This window comes from Macrobrachium nipponense, chromosome 43 (assembly GCF_015104395.2).
Source record: "Macrobrachium nipponense isolate FS-2020 chromosome 43, ASM1510439v2, whole genome shotgun sequence".
In the NCBI taxonomy this organism is placed as follows: Eukaryota; Metazoa; Arthropoda; class Malacostraca; order Decapoda; family Palaemonidae; genus Macrobrachium; species Macrobrachium nipponense.
The window spans coordinates 34,685,150-34,702,082 of NC_061104.1; the positions used below are offsets into that span (position 1 = coordinate 34,685,150).

At 36.4% G+C, this 16,933-nt stretch overlaps 1 protein-coding gene across 3 annotated transcripts in view; it reads left to right on the forward strand.

The window, feature by feature from the left end:
* Nucleotides 1–16,933, forward strand: part of LOC135213644 (eukaryotic translation initiation factor 5-like) — a 131,483-nt gene that overhangs the window by 62,642 nt on the left and 51,908 nt on the right. For 2 of the 3 annotated variants that reach the window (XM_064247685.1, XM_064247687.1), the window contains 2 exons: nucleotides 8,799–8,914; nucleotides 16,017–16,212. The gene's annotated coding sequence lies outside the window, so the exon portion shown is untranslated. The remainder of the gene's footprint in view (nucleotides 1–8,798; nucleotides 8,915–16,016; nucleotides 16,213–16,933) is intronic. The other variant, XM_064247686.1, reaches the window with a different exon arrangement.

Consider the following 16,933-nt stretch of genomic DNA (forward strand, 5'->3'; position numbering starts at 1 on the left):
TCCTATGAAACCTCTTTTGTTTTTCTATAACATGTTTGGTATTTACGACAGTTGTGGAGCAATAGATATGCTCTACTTAGATATCCAAAAGGCCTTTAACAAAGTTCCACACAATAAACTAATGACAAAAGTTAGAGCTTTAGGAATTGTAGGGGAAACAGCAGACTGGATCAAAGATTGGCTAACTAATTAGAAAACAGAGAGTTGTAATAAACGGTGAAGAATCAGAATAGGCAGATGTGACAAGCGGAGTCCCTCAGGGTACTGTCTTTGGCCCGCTCTTGTTTTTTGTTTATATTAATTACATTGATGTAGGATTAACTAGCAGGATAGCCAAATTTGCAGATGACACCAACCTAGGTGTAAATGCAGCAAACCCAGAGACAGTAGAAAGTTTTAGAAATGACTTAAAGAAAATAGTGGTCAAAAAGATGGCAAATGCCTTTTAACTTGGGTAAATGTAAAGTGTTACAAATAGGAACAAACAACCTTCATGCCAACTACATGCTGCTTGGGAGATAGTTTAGAACAAAAAGAGGACCTTGGAGTCATTATAACCAAGGACTTAAAATCTTCAAAACTGCACAAAAGCCAAAAAAAAGACACAGAAACTAGTGGGGTACATAGAGGCGGTTCAGATACGAAACAAGGAAATGGCACTGCAGCTCTACACATCAATAGTTAGACCACATCTTGAATATGCAGTACAGTTTTGTTCACCAACACTAAGAAAGGACATAAATATATTAGAAGGGGTACAAGCAAGAGCCACAAAGTTAATTCCATCCATCAGGCAAATAGGTTACCAAAGACGACTAGATAGCCAGAACATTTATGGCCTAGAAACATGATGATTGTGAGGACAACTAACTGAAACATGCAAGATACTGAAAGGCATAACAAAAGTAGACCGTAACCTATTTACGTTAAACAAAAACCAGACAAGAAATAGTGGCTGGTAACTAGAGATTAAGAGACATAACACATCTCATTGCAGGAACTTCTTTGCATACAAGATATGTGATACACGGAATAAACTGCCACCAGTTGTAAACAGCAACAGTGTGGAAGAGTTCAAAAGAAAGGTTGACAAAATCATTAGGACACTTGAATGAACAGTAAACCCTGCTCCTAAAGATAAGCGAGCATGTCTCCTCGAATGGACCAACAAGTCTTTGAGACATCCTATTCTTTGTAACTCCTTGCAACTTACCCCTGTATCGTCAGCCCCCTGTATTCCCAGTGGTTAGGGACCACAACTCCTCTTTTATTACCAAAAATCTCTTGTCGGTCCCATTGCTGAATAACCACTGGTTCCATACAATGTAAAAGCACCATACAAACAACCAAAAACCAGAAATCTGCCATGTATTGGAGCCCCCTTCCAAAAAGATATTAAGGGATTTTAATTAAACTTGATATTTTGCTGTTTTGCATAGATATTATGTGAAACTTAATAAATTATTAATCATACAAAAAATGATAAATGTTACATTTCCATAAAAATTCTCTCTTACCTCAGAGTTACAAGGATTATGTCTTCTCAAAGACTTACTAGTCCATCCGAGGAGACATCATGTGTTCACTTATCTCAAGAATCATGTTTTTTAATTTTCATTCACAGTCTTCTAATGATTTTGTGTAGCTTTCTTTTGAACTCTTCCACACTACTGCTGTTTGCAACTTCTGGTGGTACGTAGTTCATTCCATATGTCACATATCTTGTTTGTGAAGTACCTCCGACAATGGGATGTTATATCTTTTTGTTATAGTTTCCATCCATTATTTCTTGTCTGGTTTTTGTTTAATGTGAAGAGGTTACAGTCTACTTTTGTTAAGCCTTTCAGTATTTTGAATGTGTCATTATTAGTTGTCATCACAATCATTGTGTTTCTAAGTCGTACATGTTCAGGCTCCATGGTTGTCTTAGGTAATCTATTTGCCTGATGGATAGCATTAACTTTGTGGCTCTTGCTTGTATCCTTTCTAATCTATTTGTGACCTTTATAGGATTAATAGATAAAATCTTAATAATAAATATTAAGGATAATAGAACAGCATTAATTTTATGGTATTTAATGGTAAGAATATCAAGGAATATAACTTTGAATGAGTTACATTGGTAAATTTGGTGTCATCTAGCAAAAATAAATTTGGATTTTTTAGTAAGCAGGTGTTTCTTGAAATACTAAATATCTTTGCCCAACCATTTCTGACACTAATTAATATCTATATTGAAAACTGTATTAGTGTAATCCACATGTTATAAAAATGAAGTATGTATATGAGGTTTGAATTTTGAAATAAAAGTGATTTTTTTTATTTTACTTTGATTTCCATAATTCCAATACAGCAGTCAATACAGAAACGTAAGTTAAAATTTTCAGTTAAGAATTACGATTATGTAGTAAAAGATAAAGTATTGAAAATCAAAAGTTTTTAAAAGTTTTAAGTATATTTTTCTTGATAACAAGAAATGCAATTATTTCTTAAGCAAAAACTAAACAATACTGTTCATAAAAGTATTTGTTCCTTTAAAGAAAAATGAAAAATCAACTAATTCTGAAAAGGCTCCATTAAAGAGATTTGGTGGAAAATGAAACACAAGGTAATATGCAATCTAATACAAATAAAGGCACATGAAAGTTGTTAGAGAAATGACATGGCAAAATATTCATTTACTAATTACTATGTGCTACAATCTGCAGACACAATAACTGTATATAAAGCTATGTAAATACTGACCTGTAATACAATATACGTATTTACATTGTGTAGTTTTAAGTTATGCTAGCCTGTAAAAATAACTTAGAACTTTCATAGCTTGTTAAGGGGGAAAGATAGAAAAATCAGCATTCCTGAAGGTCATGCCAAGTTAGGCTTACCTTTGTTAAGCTAAGGCTAGGTTGTGGTAGGCTACCCTTGGTTATTTGATGATCAACCCTGGTAGAGTAGCTAGTTGGTTAAATTAACTTTTAAAACTATGATGTAGTATAAATTTGAAGTCTCCTTTTTGAGTAAAAATGGTGATGTTTTGAGAACTTAATTTATAACATGGTAAATAACAGTATAACACTACATTAACATTAAAAACTGCAGCAGGGATGGACCTAAATGTAGTTCTCAAGATACTATGTACATTGCTGTACTAGTAGTAGTGGGAAAATGGTAACCCTCTTGCCAATTTATTAGGCTACATATATGAGTTTAACGTTAAATAGGCTTATTACAACATTCATTAGTTTATTAGGTGTAAAAGCAGGCTTGTAGTTGATTGTAAGTTGACTGATCTAACGTGTGTTTACGTGAGGTTATTTCAACACGGTCTTAAAAGATTTTCATGAATGAAAATAGATCTCTTACTTGTGAAATGGGATCCCCTGTTCTTTTGTAATACGTATTGCAGTTGATGGCCAAGCACTAGGTAACAGAAGTGGCTTTTTGCCCCCTTGGTCTCTGCAGTTGATCCTGCTGCCATTTCTGAAAATTATTACATAATGGTGCCTTACGTGCAGCAATCGTTACTCGTCCTTTCAATCTCTCCCCTATATATCTATGGTTTAGGATGGCCATGCAAGCAATTGCACAGTTTGGTAAGAAATAGGTGCCTGGTCTGTGCAGAGAGTATGCAAATGCTGAGAGTATTCCTGTGGGAGGATAGCACTAGGTGTGCCTTACAAAAAGCCACGTGATATATAATGTGGGTAACTGGGCAAGTATGTGCTGGTTGTTCATGAAGAATGATAGGTTTAACTTGCACCAGGCTAATTTAAAAGGGATGCCAAAATGTACAGGCTGGCAAAGAACAGAGGTTTGTTTTGAAGAACAAGTGGCTTAACATGCAGTGCTCAGTAGGCTTGGTCCACATGCAGAGGTGAGGGTTCCTGAAGAACAGGTAGGCTTAACTTGTCACAGACACAGCAATAACAAGTGGTAAAATGATCAAGTGACATTCAGTGGAGCAGTGGTCACGAGAACTAGTGGAGTGGATAACTTCAAAATAATAGGAGAAAAGTGCAAATGGTGATAGAAGCATGAATTTGGCACAATGGTTTCTGTTGACCTGTCTCATCATCAACCCCCAACCACAAAAAGTTTGCCATTTTCCAAGATGGCTGGCAGGTTTTCAAAATGGCTTCCGTTGGATATATGAATATTGACATTTAATTGGTTAATCACATTCAAATTCCTCAGTCACTCCCAGTTTATGTTAAAATATTGAAAGCAATCCTTTATTTAGATACATAATTTTGCTGCCTAGATATATCCAAGATGCTGTCACTATATCAAAAGTGCATGTCAAAATTGGTACTGGAGTTCAATATACAAGTTAAAAGGTCAGGTACTGCATGGATTTGCAGTAACTTCAGCTTGATTAGTTGTTCATACGCAAACAAACCTTTGGTCTTAACAATAGGATAATTTCTAGCGCCCAGCTAGATCCGCTTAAATCGCAGATGAAAGCAAGGAATCTTGTGAGATCTGGCAACACATGCATATATTGGGTGAAGAGTGGTCAAGGACCACACATCTACACCACCGCGTCAGGCTTTTCTTAACTGCCTGGGCAAGAGTTGTGGTTGACCCCTCTCGGCCTTTACCCACCCCAGGCGGAATGGTTTCCAGATCTGCTGTCGTCGTTGTTGGAGGTTCCGAGGGAAATTCCCCCTTAGCGGCATCTCCTTTGTCAGCCACATGCAGAAAGGTTCCACCAGTCAGTAGAATCCCTGTCTCCTCACAGTTGGAGGCTATCAAGTATATCCTCCGAGCGAAAGGCTTTTCTCAGAGAACAGCAGGGCATATGTCCAGCAGTCTCAGAAGGTCGACCTCTGCGGCTTACCAAGGCATATGGGTGTACCAAGGCATATGGGTGATCTACTGTGATTGGTGTTGTAAACGGGGTTTTTCTCCACTCGCAACCTCTATTCAGTGCATAGCAGATTTTTTAACCTTCCTCAGAGATGAGGAACGTTTATCTGTTTCTGCCATAAGAGGCTACAGGGCGGCCCTGAGTTTAGTGTTACTCCTTAGAGATATCGACATCTACTGTCCTGAGAACTTTCCTTGCTAGTTAAGGGGTTTGAGCAATCAAGTTCTCCTAGGGAGCTCAGGCCTCCAACGTGGGATGTTTCCTTGGTTCTGTGAAGCTTCACTAAGGGTCCATATGAGTCTTTGCAACACTTATCTGACAGGAACTTAGACGCTAAAGGCAGTTTTCTCCTGGCCTTGGCATCTATGGAAAGAGTGGGAGAGCTCCACAGTCTGAGCTGTGATGTGAAGCACACCAGGGGTTGGCGGTCTGTGTCATTCAAATTTGCCCCGGAATTCGTGGCCAAGACCCAAAATCCCTTGTGCACGATGATAGGTTCACTTTTTCATTCCATCACTGAATGACTCTGTGGGTGGTGATGCTCTAGAGCTTTTGTTGTGTCCTGTCTGGTCCCTGCGTTGCTATCTTAAAAGGACATGGCACTTTAGGCCAGGCTGCCGCAGACTTTTTGTTAGTACAGGATGTATCTTTTTGGATACGGGAAGCTATCAGACAGGCATACTTGACTCTTGATGAGTCCACTGCCACATCTGTGCAGGCTAGAGTGGATGACATTAGGGGTATTGATCCCTCTCTGGCTTTCAAAAAGAACTTGGCTGAGCGCTGGTACTTGGTTACACCAGACCACGTTCACCTCTTTCTATCTTAAGGATGTTGCCCACAGATCTATGGACACGTTTTCCTTGGGTCCTGTGTTGGCTGCCCAACAGCTTGTGTGACTCATTGCCCTTAACAGGGTAGTTTGTTATCTTACCTAAGATGGTTATGTAGATGAGAGAATGAGTGAGTTGGCTGGTCTCTTTCTTTCTCTTGTACCTTTCCTTCTGGTGGGTTAAGGAATAGACATACACGTCATTTGCTGAACTGGTCTGATACAGGTGAGTAAGGTAGTCATATAGATAATGTGGTTGTTTGGTATACAAATATCCAGCCCTCTGTTCAGTAGCATATGCTCCGCTCCTTGGCAAGGGGGAGTTGGGAGTGGTAACAAACCCTGGTGTGTTGGTTTGTTATTGGACAGTCAAAGTTTCTCTTTGGTTCCCTATGTAATGATTTTTCCAGATATCATTGTACGTCGCTCAGTGTCTGGTTGGTTGATATCAATTTATCTAGCTTCTTACAGGCTTCAGTCCCTCTCCAGAAGTTATTTCTTCTGGAGCTGGACTGGTGGGTGGGCCCCCAGCTGGTTTAGGATGTCTTGTACCTCACTCTAAGTATAAGTCTATCCTATTGTTAAGACCGAAGTTTTGTTCGCGTATGAACAAATGACAAATTTTCCAAGACAATTTGTATTTTTCATAGCTACAAACCCGAGGTCTTACGTTGTACTGCCCACCACTAGCTGCCCTGCTGTCTGCTAAGACATCCTGAGTTGGGAAAGACCGACATGGTGGCGTAGATGTGTGGTCCTTGACCACTCTTCACCCGATATACACGCGCATTGCCAGATCTCACAAGATTCCTTGCATTCATCTGTGATTTTACCAGATCCAGCTAGGCGCTAGAAATCATCCTATTGTTAAGACCTCAGGTTTGTAGCTATGAAAAATAAAAATTGTCTTAGAAAATGTCATTTTAATTTTTGTAGGTTAGAAGTCAATTAAGCCTCAATTCATTTTCATCCTCTTTTACAAAAAACGGTTAATTAACTCCAAGAGGGAGGGCAAACTTCATCGGTTGGCTTACGAGGTCTCCCACTTGAGGGGGTGGAAGGATCTCCCCTTACGTTATATTCCCTCCCTCATAGCTAAGACCCAGAATCCCACAGTGTCAGAAATCAGGTTCGAAGAATTCTCGATTCCAGCCATAGTGAATTCAGGGAACCTGCAGGATCTTCTCTTAAGCCTGAGGGGTGAAGTACCTCAGCAGAACAGCCAGATTCAGGCTGGGTATTAGGACCTTGTTCACGTCCACAGGCTCGGTGAAGAATGCGGTCTCGAGGAACATGATCTCCTTCTGGCTAAGGGAGATCAGAAGGGCTACAAAAGAGCGGGTAATCCTTCTCCGAAGGATCAGGGCCATATGTACCTCTGTAGCCTTCTCAAAAAACTTAGCAGTCAACCAGATCTTGAGGGGCGGGGTGTGGAACAGACAACGGTCCACATTCACAACCCACTACTTACAGGATAGCACTTGCAAGTCAGTTGATGCCTTCTCAATTGGGCTGATGGTGGCAGCCCACCAACAGATCTGACCCACCACTGGGCGTAAGGACTCAGGAAGAGTGTGAGAAGCAGTATGTATGTATGTGTGACTTTTTCTCTTGCCTTTCGCCTCTGACGTACTGCAAGGTATACAGAGGATCCATCAAGTTCTTCAGGCAAGCCTTAAATCCATACAAACTTGAGAGGGACCTGGACAAACCCATAGTTTATTTTGCCTAATTATCCGGAATCCCCCTCTCCCATTGCCAGCCAGGCCTGGGCCATCAGCACTTGCTCCCTGTGTTGGGTCTCGGTGGGCTGGCTTCCATAAACTACCCCCTCCTCCAAGGGATAAGTCTCCTATTAAAGTAGTTCAAGGTAAGTAGATGGCATCGGAACAAATCACAAATTCTTGGTAATTTGTATTTTTCCTAGCTATACTTACCTTGAACTACTATAACTCACTTAGACCTATCCAGAATTGCTTTTTTTTTTTTTTTTTTTTTTTTTTTTTTTTTTACAATTTATCACCCACAGTGTCATACAAGTAATAAACAAATTTGTCAATAATTCCTAAAGATTTGGCAATTGGAACCTCTTAATCCTTAATCCCATCTCCTTGCTAAATAAATAAAATTAGAAAGTAAAAAGTCTTTACTTTATTTATTTTAGTGAACGGATTTCCGATTCAAAACCATATCTTATAATTAACAAACTTCCAAAGAACTGACATATACATCAAGTATGAGATAAATAAACAATGTTGTTATTTTGAGGGATTACATTTTTACAAATTGTTAGTTTACCCTTGTATAGTGTATATATCTTTTTTACATTTATGTACAGAAAGAGAAATAATTCTGGTATGTAATACGTGTGTTTCTTTTAGCAACTTAAAAATAATTCTCCAAATTCTGTTGCCAGTAGGCTCAATGACCTGATTCTTTGTACGTAAACATTGCTTGGTGCAAATGCCAGATAATGATTTTATTATACATATTGCAATTATGATATAACATGATAGTACGGTATAAATGGATTCAGTAAGTGAAAATATGTTTCATTACCATTACCTGTTTCTTAAATACAGCTGTAATAGCCTATTTGCCTTATGCAAGAATACTGTGAGTGTAACACCTAGCCTAGGTCAAAAATTCATGGTTACACATCCTACTTCTTGTGTATGATGATACAGTATGGTAACAACTGATAGGAAAGTTGCCATATAGAAATACAATGGTCATAAGACCATTGGTAGGCTGTGGGTAAAATAGGTAATTTAACTTTTTTGTCAAGTTGTTAGTTCAGTGTGATGGTAGTTGGTTATAAGCATATTGAGTGTTTACAGTTATATGGTATTAACAAGGTTAGGTAAGGAAGGGTACAGAGTTGCTCTTGAACTCTCCTAGATTTCTTTACTCACCCTTATCCTGATTTCACCAGTATCTAAATGGCCCATGGTTCTATTAATCTGGATAATTGAAGGATTATGGTAGTATCTCATAAGATTGGGATCACTTTTACAAAATGATCATGATCATTGAGAATGTGTAATTGTGTGGTGCACCCTATAATGTTCTCTAATAATGATTTTTTTCCCCCAGAAATAGGCAGTTTAATAGCAACCGGCATCGTAAACTTCAGCCATTCAGGACTTCGTGACTTGAACAAGCCACCCACCTCAAAAATACGACATCATCCCATTGCTTACTGGCACTCGGTAAGGCACTAAGGATTATGCCTTTTTCCCTCTTAAGCTGTGGTTTGTCCATAGTGTTTTTGTCTAAATTTTCTTTAAAGGTGTAGTGTGGTTGAGTTATTGGAAAGCTTTTGTTTTCAGTACAGGTGGCCCTCGGTTAGCGGCAGGGGTTCCGTTCATGGCCGCCGACGCTAAGTGATTTTCGATGCTAAGTGATTTTAAAGCCCATGGCCGCCGCACACCTTTCGAAATTCTAGACCAGTTAACAGCGCCGTAATCCCGCGATGGCGCAATAAGTAAAATTATATTTATTCAGTAAAGTACTATAGAATTTACTGTACAGTAGTAATGTACAGTGCATTATTGTATTATAAATACTGTAAAGTGAAAAAAGACTAGCTTTAATCCTTTGAGTGTCTAAAGTATGTAAAGATATAATAAGGTTTTATACAGTGTACGGGTAGCTGTAGTGTTCAAGTTACGATCATTCGTCTTGCGATAATCCGATTTTATGAGACCAAATTACAATAGCCTAACTTTATCCCATCTTCTAGTTACGTAAGTTCAAAAACAGCAAGAGAGAATGATGAAAGTATTGTTTTAACGTTATACTCGTTGCGTAAATGTGTACAGCTCTGAACAACCAAACTTGAAACTTTTTTTATTTATTTATTTATTATTTTTTATTACAACCAAATTCGATAACGTCCATTCAGCTTGTATTTCAATCATTGTACTATAGTGCACTATTACTGTAGTTCTTATGAGTGATGTTATGTAGAAAAGAACGGAGTTATCTTAATGTAATAACTTTATTCGCTATAAATCAAAGATCAATATAGATCAAAACATGAAAGCATGAACATTTATAAATTGACACATCCATAGCTAAATTTGCACTTATGTAACTCTATTTTTGGCATAGAACAGCATCAGGGGCATATATTTTACCCTAATACCTATGTAATAATACACAATAAAATGTTTTAATATCATTTGCATAACCTTTATGGGCTGAACAGTATTTCTACAAATGTTTGTACTCGTTAGACATAACGGTGCTAGTGGTGCTGTTGACCGAAAAATGTGCTGTAAAAATACCTTAAAATGCCTAATTTTTTTAATGAATATTTTTGACAACAGCCGTAAAACCGATTCGCCGCTGAGCGATTGCGCCATTAACCGCTGGCCGCCTGTACATATATATATTTTGGTGACTTACTTGACCCTAGGCATGGGGTGGAGGCTTCATAGTGCACCTATTTATTTTCTCAAAATGAAATTAGTTGGCCTTTGTCTTCTACCGGCTCGTTTTTTTTCTCTCCCAGTTAGAATTGTATTTTAGATGACAATACCTTTGCTGTCTTGGAATGTTTCTGTTCACTCATTAAACATGCAGAAATGTGAGATTAATCTGCATGCCTTCTCACCCATAGAATTTGGCTTGCTGATGTGGTCAAGTGGGTTAAAAGTCTTGTCAGGTTCTGGTCTTGTTGCTGGACCTGATTTTAACAGTTTGATGACCATCAAGGCGTTAAAATCATTGGACATGTTTTCTAATAAGCTTTAAGACAGCCTGTCCTTACAGTGTAGCCTTATGGTATGCATGAGAAATTATCGGGACAAATTTTATTGAACTTACGCCTGATGACAAAGTAATGCATGTTCATGACCATTGCATGGAAATAGAAATTTTGAACACTTCACTTTCAAGTAAACTTTGTCAAAGATCGTTGAAGCCTTCGTAATTGTTAGTCGGGATTTTGATTCTCAAAACAGAAACAGGCGTGTCGCCACCAAAACATGAAAATGTCATATTAACAAGAAATGTCTTTCAGACAGGTGAAGATAAGAAACTAAATTCAATAACATGAATGGTTCAGAGAAACTGCAATTCAATAGACTAAATATGGCTACTTGTTAATTATGGAAATCCGTAACGTAAGTCAGTTATGACAATGAACTAACATTCAGGTCCAAGTAGTTTTATCAAATAATGGAAAAAAGAATGAGGCAGTCATGTATGGTCCTAGAAATACTCTTCCCACACAAAAGAGGGGGCGAAATAACAATAAAAGATAGGAAAATTTGAGTTAATTGGACGAATATTGAAAATTTAAACCAAGAAAACTCCAACCTTACATTAATTAACCCACCAGGTGCAAAACTTCTTGGGGATGATTCATAAAAAAAGAAAGACCCAACAATCATAATTACAGTATGCATGTGGTGGATTAATGACCTTCTAACCAAGTGGTGTCTTTGAACTAAGAATGTGTTTAAGTGACAGTCAATAACATCATGCAAGCTTGAATTAACTGTTCATATTGTGTGTGTAAAACAGAGCTGAAAATATTACAAGAGAATGGGAATGACCACTGTGGAAGCAATATTAGATTGGAATTAAAGTTTTGTTTACCAATCCAGAAATTTGATATACAAAATGGCAACTAATGAAAATATTTGGAAGAGATAATAAGTGAATAATTGTAAAATAATGCAGGCAACCAAGAAAAACGTACAAACTAAAGGAAGACCAAAAGTCTTGACCAAATATATTATTTATATGCAGTATTACTTTGACCTTTAAACTTAATCTGTTCCAGAAGGTTATTCGAATTGTGATTTGCTCGAAATATCAAACATATTTCCTTATAAGAAATAAAGGGAATGAGGATATAATTTGTTCCAACTGACCCAAAAAGTCACCCTTTAAATTTTCTATTATTGTGTTCAAAAGTTTACTATTAAGTTTTAAAGTAATAAAACCATTCCCCTCCCTTAAGTAAAGAAAGTAATACCCACAAGTAAGATAAAAAATATATGAAAAACCAAATTACAGGCAGTCCCCGGGTTACGATGGGGGGTTCTGATCTTGAGACGTGTCGTAAGCAGAAAATCGTCGTAAACCGGAACATCGTCAAAAATCCTAGGAAAACTTTACTTTTAATGCTTTGGGTGCATTCAAATGCATCCTTATTGCATTTTTTATAAATAAACCTTCAATTATTGGTTATTTTGCAATTTGGGTGTCATTTCGTCTGCCAGATCAGCGTTGTAGGCGTCGTAACCCTGGAAACAGTTTCTGATGAATATAATTGAAAAGTGCCTTAACCTCTGAAGGTTGTAAGCCGAACCCGTCATAACCCGGGGACTGCCTGTATATACAGATAATGAAATTATTCTACTCAGTCCCTAGTTTTAGGAGCATAAGGATACAGGGGACAAGAACTAAAGAAACCTGAAGAAGTGATGAAAAGACAAAAGATAGGGAGAAAGAAAACAGCATAAGCAATCTAAGAATTTACCTTTTATGTCAAATAAAAGTAAAACCAATGGAAGCAGATACCCAAAGCACAGATACAGCAGAAGAGAACCATGCCCATAATTGGCACAACGGGCAAATGAGACTAAATACGTATACGCAACATGCGGATGTAATGAATGCTTCATTGAATTGTGTAGTAAGAACAAAAAACAAAAGAGTGTAACAGACATGATAAGAAACACATGGAATTAAGAAAAAAAAACTATTCGAACACCCATGAACAAGATTGCAGGTGCAATGAACACTTACATTACAAAGAAACAGATAAATGTTGTCAATAGATTGTTATAAAAAGTTTATAAATACGAAAAGGAAAGTAATACTCAACCGTTTACACATATTTTCAGTAGCTATATATTTTACAATGGAAAGTTAATGGTCTACAAACAAGATTACATATATGAGAATTAAAATTGCTAAAAGAATGAGCCAGTGGTATATTTGTGTCAACAAAATTGTATCATAGGTAATGCACCTTCGCATTTACATTAGAGAGGAAGAAGGAAAATTAGGCACTACAGCCATATACAAACAACTTTTTAAATATACATCGATGATAAAACCTAAAGGATTACTTATGAATACCAGTCTAAATTGCACACTAGGAGTTTCCACCATTGAATTTCTATAAGATTATAATGAAACTAGTCAATTTCTTGTCTTTTTTTCATTAAAAATGCTGTGGATAAAGCAATACCAAAATCTCTTCCAGAAGACAAAATTTCCTGGTGTAATAAGCTAACAGAATTAATGAAATAAAATATTTCATAGGCAGACGCCCAGGTAATTTGAATACAAAATGTGGTGAAATATTAAAAACATTACTGATGAAATTGAAAAAAGTAAAAAGAATAAATCAAGAAAGAATATTTTCACAGGGTAAATATGCATTGGAAAAGAATAATTTCACTGGAAATATGCGTTGGACCTCAAATGATACTTCCATACAAGAAGTATGAGAAAAATTCAGGACAGTAAATGGTACTCATCATAAAGCAAGTAGGCATGCCATAATAAAAGATGGATAAAGAATACTGACCTGAAAGAAATAATATTTAGGGACCCTTAAAATCTTAACTGTTGGTTATAATATTTGTTGGCAAAAGAAATTCATGGCTTTATTTTTTTTCCTTTATTTTGCCAACCTTAAAGAATATCGGGAGTATCTCTCTCTCTGGCTCGGGTGTCTTTGCAATTGATCAGTCATCGGGAATAACCACACCCAACTCGTGTGAAACATAAACACAGTTCAACCCCATGTACATATGAGGCAAAATGAAAAATGTGACAAAAACAAGATATTACATAGGGATACATTTCAAAAAGATATTGCAAATTAGACAGAAAAATCAATATCCTTGAATAAAATAAATGTTATGCCATTAATTGGCAAATTGACAAGTCTGGACAATAAATGGTACTCATCTTAAGCCAAGTAGACATGGTATATTAAAAGATGGATAAAGAATGCTCGACCTGAAAGAAATAATGTTTGGGGACCCTTATATCCTTAACTGTTTATTATAATATTTGTTGGCAGGGATTAAGGGAAATGAAGATTATGATAAAGCAGCTAAAGTAGTAGCCCATATGACAAGATCAAATGTAAATATCCTTATTAATGAGTATGTAAGACATACAAAAGTAAGTATTTAAAAAAATGACAAGAAATATAGAACGAAAGAATGGAAGATATTAAAACAAATAAACCTTATGCTGGGAAATGGAGTTCGTGTGTGTGTGTGTGTAAATTAAGAAAAAAAATTCTTCAAGCCATCCCTGTGAGCTGATAATCAGTTCAGTAGTACGGTAAAACTTAATTTAATAAGTGATGAAAGTAAAAAAAACCTTTAATCCCAAATAATTTAAATTGATAGCTTAATCCTAGATCTCAAACTGAGGAGCAAGCTAAGATAACTTTAAAGCCATCACCAAATGAAGAAAATCAAGTAGACGTTATAATGTATGTGTAGAAGGAAGTCTAGTACATCAAGCTAATAAAGAGACAATTAGCACTTAATGAAGGTGAAGTGTTTAAAATCAGTCATAGACCTTGTGGTGGATGCCATCATTTTTTTTTCTTTTACAATGGAGTTAATTGTACTTCCTAATATCAATGAACAGTTTACTTAATAATGTAATCACCAATCTTTGGGTATACTGTATGAGCTGAAAAAAAAGTTTAAGCAAGATTAACCTAGGGTGGGGTTAAAAAAATATCAAAATTTTAATTTATTACTAAACAAAAAGATACAACAAGAGTAAACTGTGAACTTAGTGCTTTATTGTGATGCAAGCAACTTGATGGAATTTATAATTTTAAGTTTTTTTATGAAGTGTCCCCACATACGGCATACCAAAGTTGGTTTGCTGGTCTTTCACTAGTGGCACACTTGTAAACTAATTTCTGCTGTAACATTTGTGAGAATTTGTTTGCGGTTTGACTAATTCATTGGTGAAATAATGTCCCAAGCTCATATCAGGAGGAGATTTCCCAGCATCAGTAATCAGTTGCCACTTTTAGTCTTTGTATGACTAAAACAAGCTTATGTAGTCACAAATGAAAAAAAATGTTATAACCCTTAATGGACAGGCACAGTCATGTGAGTATTAATAACAGGTTTTGGATGGTGGACAAGCTAACTCATGGTGAGTGTTAATATATGCACCATACGATTCGGATGAATTTAGCAGGTTACTATCACTTCAGTGGTTCATAAATGACCAATAGCAACTAGCAACTATAGTATCTTGGCTCAAGACAGAAAGAGCAGAGGCAAGCTCAGCTCAGTATGCCTCTTGACTTAAATGGGAAATTTATTGCCCTTCTTTCTATTTCTATTATTTATTTGCTCATAAATATACCCAGAGATTGATGTTGGTATTAGTTCTTATCTTTTATGATAGTATTTCAGCTATAATTTTAATTTTGCAAAGAAATATTAGCAAAAACATGAATAACTCACAAAAACTTACTGCATCTCACAAATCTCATAAATATTTTGCAACAAATATACTTGGAATTTGTTACTGATTTTAGTTCTTATCTGCTATGACATTGTGTGAGCCATAATTATAATTTTACAGAATGAAATAAATTATTAGAAAAAACGTGTAACAGTGGAAAAATTCACGAGTCTGAAAAGAGGCTCCACACAGGGTTGTAGATAGTCACTTCACATCCCCATGGATGGTAGGAAAAAATGTAATCATTTTTTTCTTACGTCATGTGCATATGAATATCTCCCTCTTTCCATTGGTGTTTTTTTCTTAAATGGTCTTAGGGTATGCATGATATATATTTAGCCCGTCCCTTAAGGTTTAAGTGCAAAAGAAATCACTATTTGGTAACCAGGAGTATCTTCTACCTCCACAGTGCACTTCAGGGCCCCATATTTTGCCTATCTATAGAGAGGGCAACTTGTTATACACTCCCTTACAGCTAGTGGGTAGAATGTGCACTCAAGCAGCATGGTGTGTGTGGTCTGAATAGTTGAAAGATGTTTGACATGTGTAGAAAATACCCCATGTTATCTAAATAGGGTTAAGAATGTGTTTCTTTTTAGACTGGAGTTCTCACTAATATTGGGCATTTTTAAAGTATCATTGTATTATAAGGTCAATGTAAAATTACTTTATGTAAACTAATTGGATTTTTTTTTATTCTACTCTTAGTAAAGATAGATCTTATGTGTCCACTTGAAAGAAATTGTATTTTTTTTAATGAAAGAAATTTTATTTTGCAGCCAAGTTGTATTTTCATGAGTTTCATTATAATTCTTGTATGCTTTCCAGCAGTGTCTTTGTATTAATTTGATTTAGTAGCTGTTGTCCATTTGTGGACACCAAGAACCCACTTATGCTGTACCAAACAACAGAAGAAAGGCAGAACGATCTTTTGGAGCACTGTTGCGCTCCTCCCAGTCAAAACCTGAAATTTATTCTATGAATGTGGCTCTCTCTACTGCCTCCATACCGCTGCTCTTCAAAGGTAAGTCTCTTATGCCGAAGGTAGCACATCATTGCTTGTTACGTACTAGGGTTTTTGTGGCGAAGAGCCTAAATGGTTAATGATAAGGCAGTCCCCGGTTATCAGTGAATTCTGTTAATGGCGATCTGGGTTTATAGTGCTTGTATTGTTCAGGAAGTAAACTCCTTTTTTCTCTTGTATGCAATACAGTATAATAGTTAACACAATTTTATAATTTTCCCCAAAATACATTGTACATACACAGAAAAAGTAAACCTCTTCTTTTTCTCTCGTACACAATATGTAGTAATTTCTCTTGTATGCAACACAATACCATAGTTTACACAAACCTTAGCAATTGCAAAAGCTAACTTTCTCTACCTCATTGCTTTGTGTGATGATTTCTTAGTACTGTATCACCTGTTGCCTTTTTTCTCAGTTGGCTTTTCTTGATTTATTGTACGGTATTTCATTACAGGTTTATCTGACTATAAGCATGATTAGCACACACAAAAGGAGAATATGATTTTCTGTACAATAAATTAATTATCTTTCACTAAAAGATTTTGAGAATGCCATTAGATTGAAGTTGCAGGTTGCATCTGTAGCTGAAGCAATGAATAATGGATAGGCTGCAAGACATTTTAGATTAGGTGAAAGAAATATCAAACTGGCAAAATCACAAAATTACTTCATTTGAAATTTGTTTCATTTATTTATAAATAAAAGCAAGATTCCTGTT